Source organism: Scylla paramamosain, chromosome 7 (genome assembly GCF_035594125.1).
Source record: "Scylla paramamosain isolate STU-SP2022 chromosome 7, ASM3559412v1, whole genome shotgun sequence".
Classification (NCBI taxonomy): Eukaryota; Metazoa; Arthropoda; class Malacostraca; order Decapoda; family Portunidae; genus Scylla; species Scylla paramamosain.
The window spans coordinates 12,915,431-12,938,769 of NC_087157.1; the positions used below are offsets into that span (position 1 = coordinate 12,915,431).

Consider the following 23,339-nt stretch of genomic DNA (forward strand, 5'->3'; position numbering starts at 1 on the left):
ATGAGATAAAAGAAATGAAGTAACAGAGTAATAATTTAAGAGAAGTGAAGTACATTTCAAAAATAATTGTTGACTCCAGATATGGAAAGCTAAGAGCACTAGTATGGTTTGCCTGTCTGTTGCCTGCCCTTCTGCTTGCCTGTCTCTGTCCGCCCGCTAGTCTATCTGTCTCCCTGATTGTCTGTTTTGTCTGTCTCTCTGTCTATCTATTTGTCTGTCTGTCCGTGTGTCTCCTTGTTTGTCTGTTTGCTTGTCTATTTGTCAGTGTCTATATGTCTGTAGGAATGTATATCGTTCCCATCACAACTGAACCCTGCAACCCGTCCCCACACACACACAAAAAAAAAATAAATAAATAAATAAATAAATAAATAAATAAATAAAATAAAATAAATAAAATGAATAATAAATAGATAAAATAAATAAAGAAATAAAATAAATAAATAGATAAAATAAATAAATAAATAAATAAATAAATAAATAAAATAAAAACAAATAAATAAATATAAACAAATAAATAAGAAAATAAAAATACCAACGTATACGGTACATGAGCGTCTCACTTGTTGTCATAACGCACTACTCTTAAAAAAAAAAAAAAACATCAGGTAAAAAAAGAAGAAAAGAAGAAGGAAGGAAAAAAAAACAGTAATGGCGCTGAAGAAAGAAAATTGTGCAATAAGAAAACATTAAGTTCCTCAAACAGCGTGTGTAAAACGACCTTCATATATACACACACACACACACACACACACACACACACACAAGAGGTCAGGTAGGCTTGAAATTACAGAAACAGCTGACGTGAGGAGCAGACAGACAGGTACAGGGAAGAAGGGGTTGGAGGTGGAAGGGAGAGGACTATTGAGGAAGGTAGTGAAGGAAGAAAAGGGAGGGAGGGGAGGGAGAGAGACGAAGGGAGCAAGGGTGAGGGGATGTGATAACAGTGATCAATTACATGGTCGATACAGGAGGAGGAGGAGGAGGAGGAGGAGGAGGAGGAGGAGAAGGAGGAGGAGGACAAAGAAATAAGAAAACGACAACATACTTGAAGGTTGTTTGTTGAAATTAATGGAACGTGACTAATTAATGCAGAAGAGTGAAAAAAAGAAAACTAAAGGTGAAGGATGTCATGGAAACTGTGCTGGAAAGGTCGAGAGAGAGAGAGAGAGAGAGAGAGAGAGAGAGAGAGAGAGAGAGAGAGAGAGAGAGAGAGAGAGAGAGAGAGAGAGAGAGAGAGAGAGAGAGAGAGAGAGAGAGAGAGAGAGAGAGAGAGAGGATACTAATCTCATCTATTATCTAATAACATCGACGAGAGGAGGAGGAGGAGGAGGAGGAGGAGGAGGAGGAGGAGGAGGAGGAGGAGGAGGAGGAGGAGGAGGAGGAGGAGGAGGAGGAGGAGGAGAAGGAAATGAAGGTCGGCTAGTGTCCTCATCTCTCGTTTACCAAATGATATTACCTTTCTGAGTGTCTGTTTGTCTGCCTGTCATGTCTCCTCTTGTGCTTCTTTTCCATAATAATGTTAACGAAACACGAGGAGAGACAGACACAGACACCTGTCCACTTCTCTGTCTATTTTATCTACACCTTGTTTTTGTTGATTGTGCAAGCATGACTGTCTCTATGTCTGTATGCCTACCTGTCCACTTCCCTTTCTGTTTCTACACTTTCCTATTTCTACCGATTTTTTTGTCTACTACTCTTTCTCAACAAAATCCTGTTTGTATCGATTTTGCAACCATGCTCGCCTCTGATTGCCTAACTGTTCACTTATCTATCTCTGTTTTTCTTTCTACACTTCCTTGTTTGTCTCGATTTTCAAGAATGCTTATCTTTGTCTGCATATTTGTTCACGTCCTTCTCTATCTTTCTTTTTTTTTTTCTACATTTTCCTCTTTATGTCGATTTCGCAACCATGCCTGTCTGTCTGTCTGTCTGTCTGTTGAGCTCCGGTGCACAAGTTGCCAAGCGGGTGATTACTGGGTTTCCTGCGTGGCCTAACATGGCTATCAGTGTCTCGCCTGGCCTGCAGACACGCGCACCCCTCACACGGGCCATTCTGCCGCTGGGGACTGTAATTTTGTTCGTTGGGTGCTGGTCCCGATGATAACTGACTGCAGCGCGTCAATGATGAAATACTAATACATAATCATACACGGTACACACCCATCCATGTCTCCCTCACCATTCTTCACACATGTAATTCTTACATTAAAAGACCTCCGTGCTAGTCAACAAATCTAAATTAATCTTCACTAGTTTTATTCTGTGCAGTTTTAAAGATCATGTCAATCAGAATTTATACTAAGCATTTTTTTATTTATTTAAACATTACACATTTAAGGAAATGATTATGTTATTACAAACAGAAGCTATGTTCTAAAACTAAAAAAAATACCACTGTCTTATGAAATTTATCATCAAGCAGCTCCTACTTTGCAGGTTCTCGTATGCTCAGTCAACTATCAATTTACCCTTGTACAGACTCTAACAAAACCTGCCTTAGTGTGTATTGTCCTTATGCACTTTCCCAGGTACTCGTATGCTCAATAAACCAATCTTTTTATGGACTAACAAAACACGTAGAGGAACAACACACGTACGTCGGTTTGGGAACAAAGCAAGGGAGGCTAGACTGAGGTGGTCTGGACATGTCAGGAGGAGTGACGAGGGATATGTGGGGAGGAGGAGCTCTGGACATGGATCTACCTGGCAGGAGGAAGAGAGGGAGACCAAAGAGAAGGTTTATGGATGCTGTGAAGGGAGACATGCAAGTGGTGGGGATGACAGAGGAAGGCGCAGAAGATCGAGCGCATTGAAGAAGAGTGATTCGCTGTGGCGACCCCTAAATGGGAACAGCCGAAAGAAGAATAATTTATGGACTAACAAAACCAATCTTAGAGTGCGTTATCTCAATGAACTCTGTCAAATACTTGTATGTTCAATAAACTAACCCATTTATAGTTGGCATAGTCAGCATCTTTTCCTTTGTATGAACTCTAACAAAACCTGCCCTAGTGTGTGCTACCCCCACATACTTTCCTTCCTATCTGGGTTGTTTATACATCCAAGCAGTTATAGTTTCACGTTAATTCTTTTGAGATCCTTCCACTGCTATTCATTCTTTGCCAGACGTCTCCCTATTCTCAAGATTTCCAGTGTTTGCAAAGCCTTCCCTTTCAATATCGTTTCTTCCTCCGCTCTCCCTTTTCCATTTCACTGCACGCCGCAATTGCTCTTTATTGATTCTTCACGTTCAGCCATCTTTGAGGATTGCGTCCATGTGTTATACGGTCGTTTTTCTCTTTCAGTATCCTTCCCTCCATTACCGTCATTCACTCTACACTCTCCACTCTTCCATCCGCTTCCTCCTTCCTTCTGTACTTCTTTCCAGCATAGTCTCCTGTTATATTTATTTCACATACGTTATCTCACATTCTGATGCTATTTTCTTTCTTTCTTTACTTCTTTCCAATACACTGTCCTGTTTTCCTTATTTCGTACATACGTTAGTTCTCAATCACATACTATCTGGATTCTGAAATTAAAGAACTGAATTTATCTAGATCTAACCTAACCTTAGGATGAAAGGGCTAATGTTATTTCAGCATTATCCAAAAATAAATAATAAACAAAAACAGGTGAAGAAGAATGTATCTACAGCCAATAAAAGAGTCTGTGCTTCAGGATTAAAGGAAGCTGAGTTGACTTCCCTTTACATCAAACCTTTAAGTTGAATTTGCACAAGACTGTACTTTCTTCATTTGAATATTTACTTCCTCTGTTCCTCCATTCTTCAAAATACGAGTAATTGGGTGGGACTTAAAGGGCGGGGTTGGCTTCCTTGGAACGCAGCAAATTAGTCCAAACATTTTGACTCGAAACCTTACGAAAATGAAACTAGACCGAGAATTCTTGCAAGACACAAAACATATATCATTAAATTTAACCCTCTCACTGCTATTTCACAAGTCTTTAATTACTAACTACTCTGAGACATCTTCCTTTTCTTGTTCTATAGAGCCTCCAAACACTGTACTACCTTACAATTGCAGAATCCATTTTTTTTTATCCCTTCTTTCTTGCAGATGCTTATAAAGATTCCATTAGTTGCTTTTAGATCCCATATTCAGAAAAGGTTTGTTCTCTCCCCATGACTATTTTCAAAGGCCACAGAGATGATTAGCCGGGTTCACAAGAGTACTACACATGTTAATAATGTAGAAATCTTGTTAATTTGTCATTAGAACCGTGTCACTTCAAGTACAGCTTATTAAAAGAAGTTGAGGTGCGAGCAAAAGTGTTTCAGAATAATGGTCCTTAGTGCTATGAATTGTGCTATCCTGAATTAACCCTGTCACTTGCTATCGCAGTGACAGGGTTAAGACAGCAAAAGTGAAGAATCATATGACCTCACCCTGAATAACAATATAAGACACCCACGAGTAGTTAATTCCTCGCCACGCCTCAGCCTTTGCGTGTTTTCATACCGTTGGATGATTTAATTGAAGGCCATCAGAGTGCAGGGTTCCGGGTTTGCTGGTGTGCGGTGCTTGCCTCGTTAGGGTCGTTAGGGTTAGAGTCGTTAGCATCACCATGGGGTTTTGTTTGATCTCTCTAACTTAGCTTGTCGTGTTTGTGACTTTGTGACTAACTTTTGTACGGTAATGGCCTCTGTGTCTGCCTTTGTCTCTTTCTCTTTCTCAAATATCTATCTAACTGCCTATCTATCTATCTATCTATCTATCTATCTATCTATCTACCCCATTCATCTATCTTCATTTATCGATATGAAAGCCACAAAAAATAAAGGAAAGGTGGAAATAAAAATAACGAAAGAATTTTTCCCGTCCCAGTAATTTCCTCCACGTCACCCCCCCAACATCCCTCTTTTTTGGGACCGGGCGAGGTGAGGGAGTGAGAACCCAAGAATAGAACTTTTCTGGCACAAGGCCAACACACACACACACACACACACACACACAAGGAAATAAATTATGAATAGATAAGACACTTTCACTTTCAACATTACAATTTCTCTTCGTGACACTTTTAATTCCCCATTCTTGCCTATTTTTGCTTTCCCTTCCCTCATTTTTACCTTTCCATACATCCAGGCACATCCAGACATTTTCTCCACCTTCGGCAGTAGATGGAGCACCTCACTCACTCCACACCTCGCCAGCTTGCCCACCCAATCCAGATCCAGTGTTGAGGTAAACTTCCTAACCCACTTTGCTGTCCCTTAGTAATCTTGTCCCGTGGTGTGGAGGGTGTCAACTTGTCACCTCTATCACTGCTATTATTTTGTTTTACTTTTTTTCTCCTAGTTTCTTATCGAGTGTTATCTTGCTTACTTTATCACTTCTTTTTTTGTATTAGTCATTAATTTGTTTTGATTACTGCTGTCTTCAATCTGTCATCATTATAACTATTTTTATTACCATTAGTAGTAGTAGTAGTAGTAGTAGTAGTAGTAGTAGTAGTAGTAGTAGCACCAGCAACAGCACCAGCAGCAGTAGTAGTAGTAGTAGTAGTAGTAGTAGTAGTAGTAGTAGTAGTAGTAGTAGTAGTAGTGGTGGTGGTGGCAGCAGCAGCAATGGTAGTGGTAGTGGTAGCAGTAGTGGTAGTGGAGTAGTAGTAGTAGTAGTAGTAGTAGTAGTAGTAGTAGTAGTAGTAGTAGTAGTAGTAGTAGTAGTAGTAATACATATATTTTCCTCATCCATGTTGTTTAAAGAAAAAAGTGATGTGCGCCACGCTTGCATCTCCCTTAAGTGTCATATTCCACTTTCCCTTCGCCAGATCAAAGCCGGTATTCTTTTTACATTATTCTCTCGTTAGAATTTTTTTTTCAAAGGCCACGTAGATGATCAGACGGGTTCTCATAGTATTTTTTTTCCCGCTGATGATCTAGAATCCTTGTTAAACTGTCAGGAGATCCACGAAAACACCCTTGAAAGCCAAAATAATGTACAGCCTGTTATGATAAGGTGAGATAAGGGGGAAGAATTGTTTACGCGGTTCTATTCTAGGTGTGAGGGAAGGTTACGGTGGCGTGGTATGGAAGTGTGGTGCAATGAGGTCAAATGAAATGAAAGATTAGGCAGGAAAATTCCGAGGAGAAAGACTGAGATTTGATACTCTCTCTCTCTCTCTCTCTCTCTCTCTCTCTCTCTCTCTCTCTCTCTCTTATACACAGAACTAGGTCGTAAAAGGACAAGCGTATATTTTCTCTCTCTAAAAAAAGAAAAAAAAATTTTATCATCATCGGCAGGAAAATGTCAGGCTTCGCTCCTCTCTTCTGCACGTTTTCTATTTCCACCTTGCTTTCCTTTCTACACTTCCCTCATATTTTTCAGTTCACATTTTTCTCCCCTTACTTATTTGGTTTCCACATGGCGGCATCGATTCTACATTCCCTCTTCCACCTGTTACACTCCACCTCCAGTTCCACCAACTCCTCTTCCTCCTGCTCTTGTATGTCTCATTTCTCATCCTCTCTCTCAGTTTCCCTTCCCCTTCACCAGCCCTTCATGTTTCCTCATTTCCATCTTTCCTGGAATTCTAGTGAGCAAGGGACGTGAGAGGGTGGACGTGAGAGGGTGGAAGAGCGGAGTGCGTGCAAGGAAGGAGGTAAGGTGGGGAGGGGAAGAGGTAGGGATGGGGAGGAAGGGATGTTTATGGGGGAGATAATGGAGTAATGCAATAGAAAAGTTGGGGAGAAACGGGGGAGATAAGGGTGATATCATTGATGAAGTCATTCTGGGGAGGAGAAGCGAGGGGAGGATGGGGAGGGAGGGAGGGAGAGAGGGAGGGAGGGAGGGAGAGAGAGAGAGAGAGAGAGAGAGAGAGAGAGAGAGAGAGAGAGAGAGAGAGAGAGAGAGAGAGAGAGAGAGAGAGAGAGAGAGATAGGAGGAAGAAAGAAACATTTGTCATTATCTTTTTATGTTGCAGTTTCTCTCTCTCTCTCTCTCTCTCTCTCTCTCTCTCTCTCTCTCTCTCTCTCTCTCTCTCTCTCTCTCTCTCCAAACACACACACACACACACACACACACACACACACACACACACAATCTATTCTTGAAAATGTCAGGCTGATTTATCATTGACTCCCTTTGCTCTACTCCTCTCCTCTCCTCTTCCCTCTACGCCCTCGGTCATGACGTTACTGCTACTAATACTGGCTATACTAACGCTCTCCAACCCCACCCACCTATTCACCTTTCCTCCCATGCTACACAGTGACAGCAATAGGCTCTCTCACCCCCGACCTTCCTTCTTCCCATGACTCAGTGCGATACAAATACCTGTGTTTACCTGAGTTTACCTGTGTCTCCTTTGCCATTTAGAAGTGTGTGTGTATGTGTGTGTGTGTACTTGTGTTAGATGTTTAGTTTTAATACGTAGATTTGATTGGTATGTAATGTAATGAGAGGCTGTATATGCTTGAAATAGAGTAAATGTGGTTGGTGATGGTGATGGTGATGGTGATGGTGATGGTGATGATGATGCTGATGATTAGTGGAGGGTGAGTTAAGAGTGAAATGGAAGGGAAGAGAGGAATGGTATCTGAGAGAAGAGAGAACGGAGGAAAGGAGGAAAAGAAGAGGCGAGAAATAGAGGGAAATAAGAAGAGATATAGGGAAAGGGAAGGATGACAGAAGAGGGAAGGGACAGTGAGACATAAAGGGAAGAGTGGAAGGAAGGGAGGAGAGAGGAGAGAAAGGAAGATGTGAGACGGAGAGATAGGAAGAAAGAAGAGAGAGAAGAGTGGATGAGAGATAAAAGGAAGGAGGGAAAGGAAAATGACATACCTAAGGACAAAGGGAGAAGGAACAAGGATGGAAGGAGAGAAGAAGGAAGAGAAAAAGGGAAGGAGGATGAGACTGAGAGAGTGGGGAAGGGGAAGAGGAAGAGAAAGAGAGGATTATCAATATCCTTTTATTTCCTTGTTCTTTATCTATTTATCTAATATCCCATCTCTCTCTCTCTCTCTCTCTCTCTCTCTCTCTCTCTCTCTCTCTCTCTCTCTCTCTCTCTCTCTCTCTCATATTTTTAAGTGACACGTGCAGGGACACCTTTCTCTGCCCTCTCCCCCTCTCCTCTCTTTCCCCCTTCCCTCCCCCCTCCATCCCCCCAACAGCCTGCTGATGACAGCGGTGACGGGTTACAAGTTTTGGTGACGAGGGAATGACATGACACCCACTAACTGAGTTACAGGAAGTGACCGTGTTAGGGTCATTACGCGGCCTAACCTGCATAACTGGGGTGGAAAAAGCTATGAGGACTTAGAGTGACTGGTGAAGGTTGCAAGGTTGGTTAGGTTTTGCTGTGTTGGGTTTTGGTTGGGTTGGGTTACGTTGGATAGGGTTAGGTTAGGTTTGGTTAGGTTAAGTTTGGTTTAGTTAGGTTTGGTTTAGTTAGGTTTGGTTAGGTTTAGTTAGGTAGGTTAGGTTTAGTAAAGTTAAGTTTAGTTAGGTAAGGTTATATTATAAGTTTGGTTATGTCATGTTATGTTACGCTATGTAAGGTTAAGTTAGTTCAAGTTAGGATATATAATTCTATGTTATGTCATGTTATAAGTTAGTTAGGTCACGAAGTTGCCAAGGAAACGATACATGATTTTTCCTTATGCTAGACCACGTGTGTGTGTGTGTGTGTGTGTGTGTGTGTGTGTGTGTGTGTGTGTGTGTGTGTGTGTGTGTGTGTGTGTGTGTGTGTGTGTGTGTGTGTGTGTGTGTGTGTGTGTGTGTTGTGACGTATGTGAGCTTGTGACGTGTGTTAAATTCTGGCAAGAGATCCAACTAAGCGGGTTATGCGTTACGCAGTCTTGAGAAGTTGCCAGTCACGATATCATGCTGCATTGTGTTGGTTCACCTCAAGGAGAGATTAGAACCACGAGGCAGCTACAAAAGACACGATGACACAGTCTCAAGTGAAACACGTGCCTCTGCGGTGACTACATACGCTGTGCCTATTAGGTCGTCGCTGGTGGTGGCGTGACTCCTGATAATCTCTTCACGTGTCTGTGAGCGAGCCATGGGCAAGGTGACCAGAATCCCGCTTTTAGGTGGAACAGACCCGCTTTTAAGTGGGACATTCCAGTTTTTTCAACGTCTGTTCCGCTTGTGGCAAAATGTGCCACTTTTTTAATGTTTGTCCCGCTTTTTCGTGGTCGTTCCACTTCAGATGCAAAACTGATAATCTTATCAAACTTTACTATTTCATTAGCTTTTTATGAACTTTGTAGTGTACTCGCGTGTACTACTACTACTACTACTACTACTACTACTACTACTACTACTACTACTACTACTGCTACTACTACTACTGCACTACCACTACTACTACCACTACCACTACTATTACTACTACTACTACTACTACTACTACTACTACTACTACTACTACTACTACAACTACTACTACTACTACTACTACTCCTACTACTACTACTCCTACTACTACTACTATTATTATCAAAGTAAAAAAAATAGTTATAATGATGACAGATTGAAGACAGCAGTAATCAAAACAAATTAATGACTAATACAAAAAAAGAAGTGATAAAGTAAGCAAGATAACACTCGATAAGAAACTAGGAGAAAAAAAGTAAAACAAAATAATAGCAGTGATAGAGGTGACAAGTTGACAAGATGACACCCTCCACACCACGGGACAAGATTACTAAGGGACAGCAAAGTGGGTTAGGAAGTTTACCTCAACACTGGATCTGGATTAGGTGGGCAAGCTGGCGAGGTGTGGAGTGAGTGAGGTGCTCCATGTACTGCCGAAGGTGGAGAAAATGTCTGGATGTGCCTGGATGTATGGAAAGGTAAAAATGAGGGAAGGGAAAGCAAAAATAGGCAAGAATGGGGAATTAAAAGTGTCACGAAGAGAAATTGTAATGTTGAAAGTGAAAGTGTCTTATCTGTTCATAATTTATTTCCTTTTGTGTGTGTGTGTGTGTGTGTGTGTGTGTGTGTGTGTGTGTGTGTGTGTGTGTGTGTGTGTGTGTGTGTGTGTGTGTGTGTGTGTGTGTGTGAGAGAGAGAGAGAGAGAGAGAGAGAGAGAGAGAGAGAGAGAGAGAGAGAGAGAGAGAGAGAGAGAGAGAGAGAGAGAGAGAGAGAGAGAGAGAGAGAGAGAGAGAGAGAGGTGATGGTGAGGCAGGTGGTTGTCCTGGTTCCCGTCGATTCCGGCAAGTTATCAGTAAGTGTTATGCGGTGACTGTATCTAGAAATCACATTATAATATCGTTTATATATATATATATATATATATATATATATATATATATATATATATATATATATATATATATATATATATATATATATATATATATATATATATATATATAAAGTATGTCCCGATTATAACTCCAAAAAAAATCTGGTCTGAGTGGAATATAAAGGTAAAAGCGAATGGAGATAGTATTATTGAAAGGAGATTTCGAAAGATACATTTGTGGCAAGAGAAATAAAAAATGGAGGAATGAAGGAAATGAGGTAAAAGACTTAAGTAGTATATAAAGACGGTTTGTGAAAAGTGCGGATAAGTGAAGAAAATGCATGAAGGAATGAAGGAAAAAACGAAGAGGAGCGTAAGTATATAAAGAATGGAAGGAAAATTTGAAGAGTTAGATTCGTAAAGAAAGAAAAAAATATTGATAAAAATGGTGAATGAAAGGGAAAGAAAAATGAAAAATGAAAAAGGAAAAGAATACTCTGAGATCACTTCCTGGGAGTGTCACCTCGCTGGCCACCACCACAACACGTCACTGGTGGGAAAGGGGAGCTGAGCGGCTTGTTAAATAATGCATCGAGTTACGTTACAAACTAAAGCGAGACACTCCGGGAAGCCAGAGAGGCGAAGCATATAAGAACGGAGCAGGACAATGGAGCTCTTACACACTCCACACCTTTGCTTAACCCACGGCTATCCTTGAGATTGGCTATATAGGTGCTGTCGTTCAGTATAGAACCGGCTAAGGAAAGGAAGGGAATGCGGAACTCGCGTTGATGTGACTGATGATTTAAGACTAAATCGAAAAGGAAAGCTGGAGACTGGCTAGAGACGGCTGGGGAAAGGCAATAAGTCGAGTGGATATGAATTAAGAGAAAATCGAAAGGGAAAAGAACTTAACTGAACACTGGAAAACGTCTGGAAGCTAAAAAAACTGTCGGTGGTGATAGTATGAGTTATGTTTTATGGTTATTCCTGCCCAGACGAGGTACCTAGTCCACAATACCGCACCTCTACGATACCATATAATCTTTACCATATTATAATACCTTCTGTAGTGGATATTTGTGCTGATACGCGATTCAAGTACGATAACCCTACAACACGGAAAGAAAGTGGACGGAACTAGAAAAGAAGACGAATTAAAGAAGGAAAAACAAAAAAGATGAAATAAAGAGAAAATAGAAATACCCAGTACTAAACGCAGCAAAACAAGCACAGCAAAAGCACACATGAATCAATGGAACAAAATCAAATCAATGTTACAGGCACTACACAAGTGGACAATCTAGTGTCTCAATACATTTTCCTTTCAGAATTAAAAGGAATTTTCCACAGAATCAGCAGTGTGCAGTGCCAATAGTCTCGTGTGAATGGAAAAAATGTCCTTCTTCCTTTTAATGTTTTTGGTTTCTTAACGCTTTTTCCTTTAAGAACAAGTAAAAATTTTACCGTATCAGTAGCGTATAGTGTCAATATTTTCACGTGAATGCAAAAAAAAAAAAAAAAAAACTTCTTCAAACTGCAACTGTTTGCTTTCTACTGAGCCTCTGACGTCGGCCATTCAACTCCTGGGAGGAATCTGGCGAGCTACCGTGGGGCCTTGGCAGCGTTACGTCACAGCTTATCAAGAGAGACTGACTTTACTGGACACGAGCAATGAGTCACGGCTGTAAGGTTCGCTGACCGTCTCTGATGTGTAACTCTCTCGTTCCTTATTGAAGCAGACACGACGACAATGACGACACTCCTCTTACAAGTTCTGTTGCACTCGCCTCTATTGAGCTTTACTTTTACTTGCAATCTTAAATCCTCTAATCTGCTGACAAAAATCTGACAGCTGACTGACACACAGTCTCAGAGGACTTAACGCTGAGGAAAGAGACGGAGCGCAGTGAGGTGAGGTGAGTGCACTGGGTTAGCTGATCGATTATTGACCCTCACTGCATATACTGACGACCTCAAACCTATAAACACCACAATTTTATGCTCATAAGCGTATGCATACCGTTTGGGCTCCTGCACTCTTGACTCCTTTTCTTTTTATTTATTTATTTATTTATTTATTTATTTATTTATTTATTTACTTATTTATTTATGTAGGAGGGGACACTGGCCAACGGCAACAAAAATCCAACAAAAAAAAAAAAAAAAAAAGGCCCACTGAGATGCCGGTCCCCTAATAGGCTCCAAAGCTGTAGTCAAAAAATTAAAGGATAAGTGTCTTGAAACCTCCCTCTTGGAGTTCAAGTCATAGGAAGATGGAAATACAGAAGCAGGCAGGGAGTTCCAGAGTTTACCAGAGAAAGGAATGAATGATTGACTCTTGATGAATGGTTAACTCTTGCATTAGAGAGGTGGACAGAATAAGGATGAGAGAAAGAAGAAAGTCTTGTGCAGCGAGACCGCGGGATGGGGGGGAGGCATGTAGTTAGCAAGATCAGAAGAGCAGTTAGCATGAAAATAGCAGTAGAAGATAGCAAGAAATGCAACACTGCGGCGATGAGAAAAAGGCTGAAGACAGCCAATTAGAGGAGAGGAGATGATGAGACGAGAAGCTTTTGATTTCACTTTGTCTAGAAGAGCGGTATAAGTAGAACCCATCCCAGACATGTGAAGCATACTGCATACATGGACAGATAAGGCCCTTGTACAGAGTTAGTAGCTGGAGGGTGGTGAGAAAAACTGGCGGAGACGTCTCAGAACACCTAACTTCATAGAAGCTGTTTTAGCTAGAGATGAGATGTGAAGTTTCCAGTTTAGAATATAAGTAAAGGACAGACCGAGGATGTTCAATGTAGAAGAAGGGGGCAGTTGAGTGTCACTGAAGAAGAGGGGACAGTTGTCTGGAAGGTTGTATCGAGTTGATTGATGGAGGAACTGAGATTTTGAGGCATTGAACAATACTAAGTTTGCTCTGCCCCATTCAGAAATTTTAAAGAGATCAGAAGTCAGGCGTTCTGTGGTTTCCCTGCGTGAACTGTTTACTCCCTGAAGGATTGGATGTCTACAAAAAGACGTGAAAAAGTGCAGGGTGGTATCATCAGCGCAGGAGTGGATAGGACAAGAAGCTTGGTTTAGAAGATCATTGATGAATAATAGGAAGAGAGTGGGTGACAGGACAGAACCCTGAAGAACACCACTGTTAATAGATTTAAATGAACCACAGCAGCAATAGAACGGTCAGAAAGGAAACTTGAGATGAAGTACAGAGGGAAGGATAGAAACCATAGGAGGGTAGTTTGGAAATCAAAGCTTTGTGCCAGACTCTATGAAAAGCTTTCGATTTGTCTAAGGCAACAGCAAAAGTTTCACCAAAATCTCAGTAAGGAAAGCCTGAAGATCACAAGTAGAGCAGCCTTGACGGAACCCATACTGGCGATCAGATAGAAGGTTGTGAAGTGATAGATGTTTAAGAATCTTCCTGTTGAGGATGGATTCAAAAACTTTAGATACGCAGAAAATTAAAGCAATAGGACGGTAGTTTGAGGGATTAGAACGGTCACCCTTTTCAGGAACAGGTTGAATGCAGGGAAACTTCCAGCAAGAAGGAAAGGTAGATGTTGACAGAATTGAAAGAGTTTGACTAAGCAAGTTGTAAGCTCAGAGGCACAATTTCAGAGAACAATGGGAGAGACCCTATCAGGTCCATAAGCCTTCCGAGGGTTTAGGCCAGCGAGGGCATGGAAAACATCATTGCAAAGAATTTTCATAGGTAGCATGAAGTAGTCAGAGGGTGGAGGAGAAGGAGGAACAAACCCAGAATCGTTCAAGGTAGAGTTTTTAGCAAAGGTTTAAGCGAAGAGTTCAGCTTTAGAGATAGATGTGATAGCAGTGGTGCCATCTGGTTGAAATAAAGGAAGGAAAGAAGAAGAAAAGTTACTGGAGATGTTTTTGGCTAGATGCTAGAAGCCACGAGGGGAGTTAGATCTTGAAAGATTTTGACACTTTCTGTTATTGAAGGAGTTTTTGGCTAGTTGGAGAACAGACTTGCCATGAGATTCTAGTGATGGAAGGCTCAAGTGACTTTTGTGGGCACCTCTATCATGTATAACACGAGAACAAGCTGTGTTAAACCAAGTTTTAGAAAGTTAGGTCGAGAAAAAAAGTGAGGAATGTACGCCTCCATGCCAGACATTATCACCTCTGTTATGCGCTCGGCACACAGACGGGTCTCTGACACGGAAGCAGTAGTCATTCCAAGGAAAATCAGCAAAATACTTCCTCAGGTCCCCCCAACTAGCAGAGGCAAAACGCCAGACACGCCTCCACTTAAGGGGGTCCTGAGGAGGGATTGGAGCGATAGGACAAGATACAGATATGAAATTGTGATCGGAGGAACCCAACGGAGAAAATGTGGTGACAGCATATGCAGGATTAGAGGTTAGAAAAAGGTCAAGAATGTTGGGTGTATCTCCAAGACGGTCAGGAATACGAATAGGGTGTTGCACCAATTGCTCTAGGTCGTGGAAGGGAGCAAAGTTAAAGGCTAGTTCACCAGAATGGCCAGGGAAGGGAGAGGAAAGCCAAAGGTGGTGGTGAACATTAAAGTCTCCAAGAAGGGAGATCTCCGCACCTCCCTACCTTGCTTTCGGGGGTGAAGGAAGCAAGGAAGGTGGTGACACAAGACGTAACGGGAAGACGACATGGGTCACTACCGATACACTATGTAACACGATTTGTGTCTTTGACAAGCAAGTGTTATTTTTCCCACTCTTTTCATTGCAAAACAACAGAAAATTACTATTATTCTTGTCAGACTTTGCTTTTGTGGCTTTTAGGATTTTTTTTTCTCTGCCCCAAAATAGCTAAATTTCACCATTTTTCCAGATGCTGTCATAGTGAACTTCTTTGCTCTTGTCTTGATAAATTGACCACATATGTAGCAGAATGCATCTGGAGAATGACAGCAGCCTCTTGATGCCATTTCACCTCTCCTGATGTGTCTTCTCTGGCAGCCAAAGCAAAACTGATTAGTGGTCTACAACCCCTACTTTTATATTGTAAAATAGTGCTCTAGAATATTCTTAGTCTTTCTAGAATGTGTTCCAGAATGTTCTCAATCTTTCTAGAATATTCTTGAACCTACTTTAGAATATTCTGAATCATTCTAGAAAATTCTTGCAGATTCTAGAAAATTCTTGATACTTCTACATATTTCTACTGTATTCTAGAAAGTTCTAGAATGTTCTGGAAATGTTTACATTGAAATGAATGTTCTAAAATGTTCTAGAAACCCTTAAAAGTGTCTGATAGAACATTCTGGAAGATTTGAGATTTCTGAAATGTAAGCAAATTCTTCCAAATATGATAAATTTCTTGCTGGATCTGGTCAGTTCAAGAATTATCTTATTTAAATAGAAAAATCTTTAGAACACTTTACATTCTTTCTTTCATTGTTTTAACTTATTTGCAACATTTCAAAAGCAATTAGATAAGCAAGTGAGATTTTGCAAAGGTCTTCACCTGACATGAAAACCAGTAGTAACCCATACCATAATGAAATAAGGCAAAAATGTAAATTCATTGTTCTAACCACAAAAGCAAAGTTTTAGGATCAAAATAACTTTTTCTATTTTGTTTAGATGAAAATAACTGGGAAATTATGGTTTGTGACCAAGGACAAGACAAAAGTGAAATTTTTTTTAAATAGTGATATAATCAAAACCTCCAAGAAGTAACCCAGTAAGCCAGCTGGTCCACTGTTCAAGGCCTCCAGAAACAAGCTCTGCTACAAGTGAAGGCTATAAAAATACAAGTTTAAAAAAAAAGTACGCGCTTAAAATAGATAAATAAAAGACAAGATTAAAAATACACGTTTAAAATATATATAAAAATACATACATACATACATACATACATACATACATACATACATACATACATACATACATACGTATACCAACGGTGTCTCCCTAAAAAAAGAAGGGTAACCAAGACAAGGCATGCAACTTTCACATTCACACTCATTCACATCATACTCTGAACTCCTTAATTGGTCCCTGACGGAACAAAAAATGCACAGCTAAAAATATAATAATTAACGCACCTACCTTTGCTCTAGGTGTCCAGGGCAGGAGACGTGGACACACTAACTGGATTGGTATCCGCCAGTCCGCCTGTCTTCACCACAGGGATTGAGGCAGGGCAAGGTCACCACACCGGCACCACAATACAAGATGACTGTCCTCAACACGGCCACCAGTGCACCACACACACCACAACACAAGTCACCACTGCTCTGCCTCACCACTAAGGTTCCCACAAGGCTAGAGGGGGTGCGGCGGCCTCCTCACCACGCGGCGCCCCTGTGAAGAATGGAGGCGGAAGTTAGATACGAGTGCAACATTAATTTCATGTTTATCTTATCTTATCTAACTAGTCATAAATCTCTTGATTACATCTTTATTTATTTATTCATTTTATTTATTTATTTATTTATTTTTTTTTTCGTGTGTGTAGCATTGAAAGCAAGGCAAAATGTCACTTCACACAATCCTAGTTATCATCATCATAGTCACCACCATCATCATCGTCATAGTCACCACCATCATCATCGTCATAGTCACCACCATCATCATCAAACCCCAAACACAATAAAGCTGCCAAAAACACACAGCCTCCACAAATACACACACACACACACACACACACACACACACACACACACACACACACACACACACACACACACACACACACACACACACACACACACACACACACACACACACACACACACACAAATAGAAGCTAATAATCGCACACCTGGCGGGAGATGAACAATGAGGGCAATGGGCGGGGAGACACTGAGCATGGGGAGAATGAGGCAAACTCGATTATGAAATGTGCTGACGGGAACGACTAGACGAGCACCAGACGGAGAAGTGAATGGAGGAGACTGGGAACACACACACACACACACACACACACACACACACACACACACACACACACACACACATTCACACGCACACAAGCACAAATGACAAGAGACGATTTAGATTATGTCCTGCTCGTGAAGGAGGAGGAGGAGGAGGAGGAGGAGGAGGAGGAGGAGGAGGAGGAGGAGGAGGAGGAGGAATAATAATAATAATAATAACAATAATAATAGTAATAATAATAATAATAATAATAAGAAGAAGAAGAAGAAGAAGAAGAAGAAGAAGAAGAAGAAGAAGAAGAAGAAGAAGAAGAAGAAGAAGAAGAAGAAGAAGAAAAGAAAAGAAGAAGAAAAGAAAAGAAAAGAAAAGAAAAGAGAAGAAGAAGAAGAAGAAGAAGAAGAAGAGGAAGAAGAAGGATGAAGAAGAAGAAGAAGAAGAAGAAGAAGAAGAAGAAGAAGAAGAAGAAGAAGAAGAAGAAGAAGGAAGTGGGGATTTTTATGCCAAAATAAAGCCAATGACCTTAGAATGGATAATGGAGTTAAGAAAGTTACGTTAGTGTACCAGTGTGTGTGTGTGTGTGTGTGTGTGTGTGTGTGTGTGTTTCCCTCCCCAGCATCTCCCCACAAGAGCATCAGAGCAAGCGGGTTGAGGCTCCGAAGCTCATCCGGGTCTTAGGAGTGAGTCTGGTACACCAGGAAGGGAAACTCACCGACACACCTGCTATTGCTTATAAATACTAACTATCCCCTCTCTCTCTCTCTCTCTCTCTCTCTCTCTCTCTCTCTCTCTCTCTCTCTCTCTCTCTCTCTCTCTCTCTCTCATTCAGAAACGAAATGCAATACATTACAAAATATTCATATACGTCAGACAAGGAGGAGGAGGAGGAGGATGAGGAGGTGGAGGAGGGGGAGGAGGGGGAGGAGGAGAATTACAACAGGATTACAAAAGGATAACCAAACAGCAACAGACCTTTAAGTTCTTGTGCGGCTGTTGGGAAACTACTGCTAATAATAGTTAAACAAACAGGAGAGCAAGGACGAGAGAGAGAGAGAGAGAGAGAGAGAGAGAGAGAGAGAGAGAGAGAGAGAGAGAGAGAGAGAGAGAGAGAGAGATAACAGAACATGATATGGAATAAGAGAAATGAAATACGGAAAAGGGAGCAATGAAATATCAGCAGGTGAGGATGAGCGGAGCGGGACACACACACACACACACACACACACAAGTTCTCCCATGCAGCAGCTCATATCCCCGCTGGTGGTGCAATAATACGGTCCCTGCGCCGTTGTAACAGTATTAAATGCTCGCCTAATTGCGTTCCTGCGAGTGAAGGCAAACACAAACTGGCCTGATTATTGCACATTCAGGGGCTTTGCATGGTGCGGACGGATGGATGGATGGAGGGACTCGCTGCAAAGCGAGTGTTGTGCCAATGAACTGCTACTACTGCCTGGGATATGAATGTTTGCCTGCTTGTGTGCGAGTGGCGGGGTGTTTTGGCAGTGTTGGGTGCTGGAGAGAGCTGTGGTGGTGGTGGTGGTGGTGGTGGTGGTGGTGGTTGGAGTGGCGATAAGAGTAAAGAGAATGATGATGTAAACAGGGAAGTGAGGCGATAAGTTACTGGTAGTGGTGATGGTGATGAAGGTAAAGAGATGATAATGTAATGTGGCGGACTACAGTCGAATGATGATGGTGGCGGTTGGAGTGGTGATGATAAGAGTAAAGGTATTGATAAATGAATAGATATATGGGATGTGAAGGGCTGCAGGGAAATGGTGATGGTGCTAGTAGCAGTGATGATGATGAGTAAGGAGAATGTGATGGACTGCAGTGATAGTGGTGGTAGCAGTGGTGATAATGAAAGTAAAAGTGATGACAAAGTTAAAAAAAAATAAGGGATGGAATGGGCTCAGTGGAATGGTGGAGGTGGTGGCAGCAGTGATGAAAAGAATAAAGGTGATGATAATGTTAAAAAGAATAAAGGAAAGCGATGAACTGTAGTGACTATGGCAATAACAAAAATCTCCATGCATCCTCTACACATTAAATCATACACGACAAACATTTCCGGGCCTCCATCTGTGCCTGGCGGTGCAGTGGAGCGGCGAGGGTGCTGAGAGGGCGGGGGAGGGAGGAGCCTTGAGGGAGGGCGGCGAGGGAAGGGATGAGGGAAACAGGAAGAGTGGTGAGGAAGCGGTGGGTAGGAAATCTTCGGCTTTTCCAGCTCAGTCAAGTCATCTGGAAGCGACCAGCGCCTTTCCGAGTCACGAAAAAAGATGGTGAAAGAAAGAAAGAAAAATACTGACCCTGACCGGATGTGTGTGTGTGTGTGTGTGTGTGTGTGTGTGTGTGTGTATGTGTGTGTGTGTGTGTGTGTGTGTGTGTGTGTGTGTGTGTGTGTGTGTGTGTGTGTGTGTGTGTGTGTGTGTGTGTGAGTGTGCGCTCATAAGTCTATACATATGTGTACACGATATTTACCAACTAAATCCACAGAGAAACCCAGATCTTATTCAGCAAGAAGTAAGAAAAACATTTCCAACATCACATATACTGAAAAAACATTTGCACATCTACATCACCTCGCCTTGCAAAACCACCAAAAACTCCCAAATCTTCTCTCTCTCTCTCTCTCTCTCTCTCTCTCTCTCTCTCTCTCTCTCTCTCTCTCTCTCTCTCTCTCTCTCTCTCTCTCTCTCTCTCTCTCTCTCTCTCAGATGACAGCCTAGCACACCTGGCTTTCACACCTGCTGCACGGTTAGCCAAATCATGTGCAGCATCAGGTTGTTGTGTGCGAAGTAAACACGAGTAAGAGACTATTTTTTTCTCACTCTCTCTCAGGTCTCGGAGGTTTACGAGGCGCATTAAAGACGCCCACATCCGCCTCACCTGCCGCCTGCACCACCTGCTTCTCCCCACCTGGCAACTTATACCTGTTTGTTTTCACTTATTCATTTGTGATCGATTAGAGAGAGAGAGAGAGAGAGAGAGAGAGAGAGAGAGAGAGAGAGAGAGAGAGAGAGAGAGAGAGAGAGAGAGAGAGAGTGGTTTATAAGATTCGAAACGTCTCATAGCTCCATATTGCATCTCTCTCTCTCTCTCTCTCTCTCTCTCTCTCTCTCTCTCTCTCTCTCTCTCTCTCTCTCTCTCAGCAACAAGTAGACCGCGTGGCTACAGGAACCCAGAGGAACCTAAGCAACACCAACTCCACCACCCAAGTAACGCAATTTGCTAACTCACATTTACAAGACGAGAGGGAGTCATTATAAACTTTTCTAGGTTCCCTTACTACCATTAGCGCCCCCGAGCACCTCTAGTGGCAGGGAAATATATTATAAACCCCAGTCCTTCCTCACCAGTAAGAATGGGCAGAATGTCCATAGGAGGGGAGATATTCAGATGGAGAAAAGAATGAGAGGTAATGAGTTAGCGGGGGAGAAATGTTTAAGAAGTTTGAGAGGAAATGTCCAGAGGGGGATATAAGCAAGGGAGGGGCGGAAAGGTCCACGGGATGATGTGTCAGAAGGGATATGAGTAAGGGGAAAATATTCGTATGGGAGTTTAAAAATAGGCTTGAATCAAGAGAAAACACTGAAAAAAAATATGACCTTGGTAAAGACAAGGAAAAGGGAAAAGAAAGATAACCACCTATTCCTCCCTAAAAAAAAAAAAAGCTATATGTTTAAAGTACTAGACCTAGCATCACTTACTCCTAAAAAAAAAAAAAAGTGTGGTTTAATCAACATATATATGTAAAAAAAAAAAAAAAAAAAACGGATCCCAATTTAAGAGTACAAGACACACACGCTGCTGGACACATCCTGGCGCAGCGATGACATAACGTAACATAACAGCCTGGAGGACACGGTGATATTTTTACCCTTAACGCGACAAATACCTCGTTTACTGCACACAGGACGGCAGTGAGCGCCCGGCAACTCAACGCCTCGCAGCACAGCCCTGCGTATGCCGGACTGCGTCAGTTCTCGTGGCCCAGAACACGAGTCGTGAGAAACGGTAATCATTGTGACTTCTTGTTATTGTGTGTGTGTGTGTGTGTGTGTGTGTGTGTGTGTGTGTGTGTGTGTGTGTGTGTGTGTGTGTGTGTGTGTGTGTTACGAAGATGCTAGAGTTGGTTGGTGTTGTGTGTTATAAGAAATTATGTATATTTGTAGCTCTAAATGTGAGAGAAAATATAAATATGCTATAGTTATTAATCGTTGGAGCTGTGTTAAAGGATGTGTTAGTTTTTGTAGTTCTAAATGTGAGAGACGAAAATATATATACTGTTATCATTAATCATTGTTGTCGGTGTGTATAAGAAGCTCTGTTTTTTTTTTTTTTTGTCTATTTTTTCAATGCCTTTAATGATGATTTTAAGACAGCAACCCCATATGATCATAAAAGAGGCAGCAGAAGAAGAATCCGAGTGACAAAATAGACACTGTGATAATTGTTGTGTTGGAAGGCACGTCAGTTTTTTCCACTCGTTAATCCGAGTGACAAAATACACACTATTATCATTAATCGTTGTTCTTATATGGAAGAAGTCGCGTTAGTTTTTGTAGCCCTTAATACGAATGGTAACACAGACCAGGTGATCATTGGTGTTACTCTTGTTGTTGTTGTTGTTGATGTAGTCGTAGTTGTCGTTGTTGGTGCTGTTGTGTTAAGAAGCTACGTTAGTTTCTGTAGCCTTAAAATGGGAGTGACAAAATACATTCTGCAACTGTTGTTGTTGTTTATGAGAAACTGCGTCAGTGTTTGTATCCCCCAAGAGGGTATAAGAAAACAGACATAATATTTTTTCTTATATATCAGGAAGACGAGCCTGGAGCAAAAGAAAAAAAAAAAACCAGGACAGAGACGCACATTACATTCATATTTAGTTTGTTATTGTTCTTGTTGCGTAGCACAAACACAGGGACACTTGAGAGTAACCACCCGAATTACACTTGAGGTGAAGCAGTCTGGATATACAATGGTAAATTATGAAGTTACTTGTCCTAACCTTACCGGATGTAGCCAAATCTACACTCACCTAATCCAACTAGCTTAACTGGTGCTTCCTGATCTCCGCAAAAATAAAATAAAACTAAATTACGTATAAATAAATAAATGAATGAAATACAATAAAATAAAATAATAAATACATAAATAAGTAGGTAAGTGAATAAATAAATATATGCAGTCAAAAAAAAGAGCTCAAAACAGAGTGGGCAGTTTACTTCAAGAGGTGTCCATGGTTGCACTACTCGGTTTAATTAAGCTTGAGAGGAAGCAATAGCTATTGAAGATCTCTCTCTCTCTCTCTCTCTCTCTCTCTCTCTCTCTCTCTCTCTCTCTCTCTCTCTCTCTCTCTCTCTCTCTCTCTCTGTGGTTCAGATCCCTATAAATAAAAATCCTTGCCGCAGTAGCTCGTTGTAAGAAAAAAAGAAACACACACACACACACACACACACACACACACACACACACACACACCACACACACACACACACACACACACACACACACACACACACATCCGTGCGCGCACGCACATCCTGCCACGCACCGCTGCACTGTATGATAGCAAAGAATGAGTAATATTTTATTTCCTAAGCGCCAGGAAAAGCTGAGGAGACTCGCCGCCCGCACGCCCACAATGGCAGCGCCTGCCATTGTGCTCAATGGCGCCTACTTTATACCCAAGAGCCTTAACTGAGAGAGAGAGAGAGAGAGGAGAGAGAGAGAGAGAGAGAGAGAGAGAGAGAGAGAGAGAGAGAGAGAGAGAGAGAGAGAGAGAGAGAGAGGAGAGAGAGAGAGAGAGAGAGAGAGAGAGCATATAACGGAAGAAAGACGTCATAGTTGTGACCCGCTGCTTAGGGAGGACAAACCAAATCATGAAAAGATACAAGGGGGTGGCCTGATCATCCCGGGCCTGGTCTTCCAGGTTGGTCGGCGGCTTTTGGCAGCCATAGTATCACTGTGCTAGGTACTTCCTTACGAGTAACGTATACTTAAGATGTGGTATGTATGTCAGTATGTAAGTTAATATGTAACATGTGGATTTTCAACTATATGGCTGCAAAATAAACAAACAGATTATTATTATTATTATTATTATTATTATTATTATTGTTGTTGTTGTTGTTGTTGTTGTTGTTGTTGTTGTTGTTGTTGTTGTTGTTGTTGTTGTTGTTATTATTATTATTATTATTATTTATTATT

At 41.5% G+C, this 23,339-nt stretch overlaps 1 protein-coding gene across 2 annotated transcripts in view; it reads right to left on the reverse strand.

The window, feature by feature from the left end:
- The window catches only part of LOC135102087 (cAMP-dependent protein kinase inhibitor gamma-like), a 200,725-nt gene that overhangs the window by 74,071 nt on the left and 103,315 nt on the right, over nucleotides 1-23,339 (reverse strand). For both annotated transcript variants that reach the window (XM_064006820.1, XM_064006821.1), the window contains exon 3: nucleotides 16,299-16,553. The gene's annotated coding sequence lies outside the window, so the exon portion shown is untranslated. The remainder of the gene's footprint in view (nucleotides 1-16,298; nucleotides 16,554-23,339) is intronic.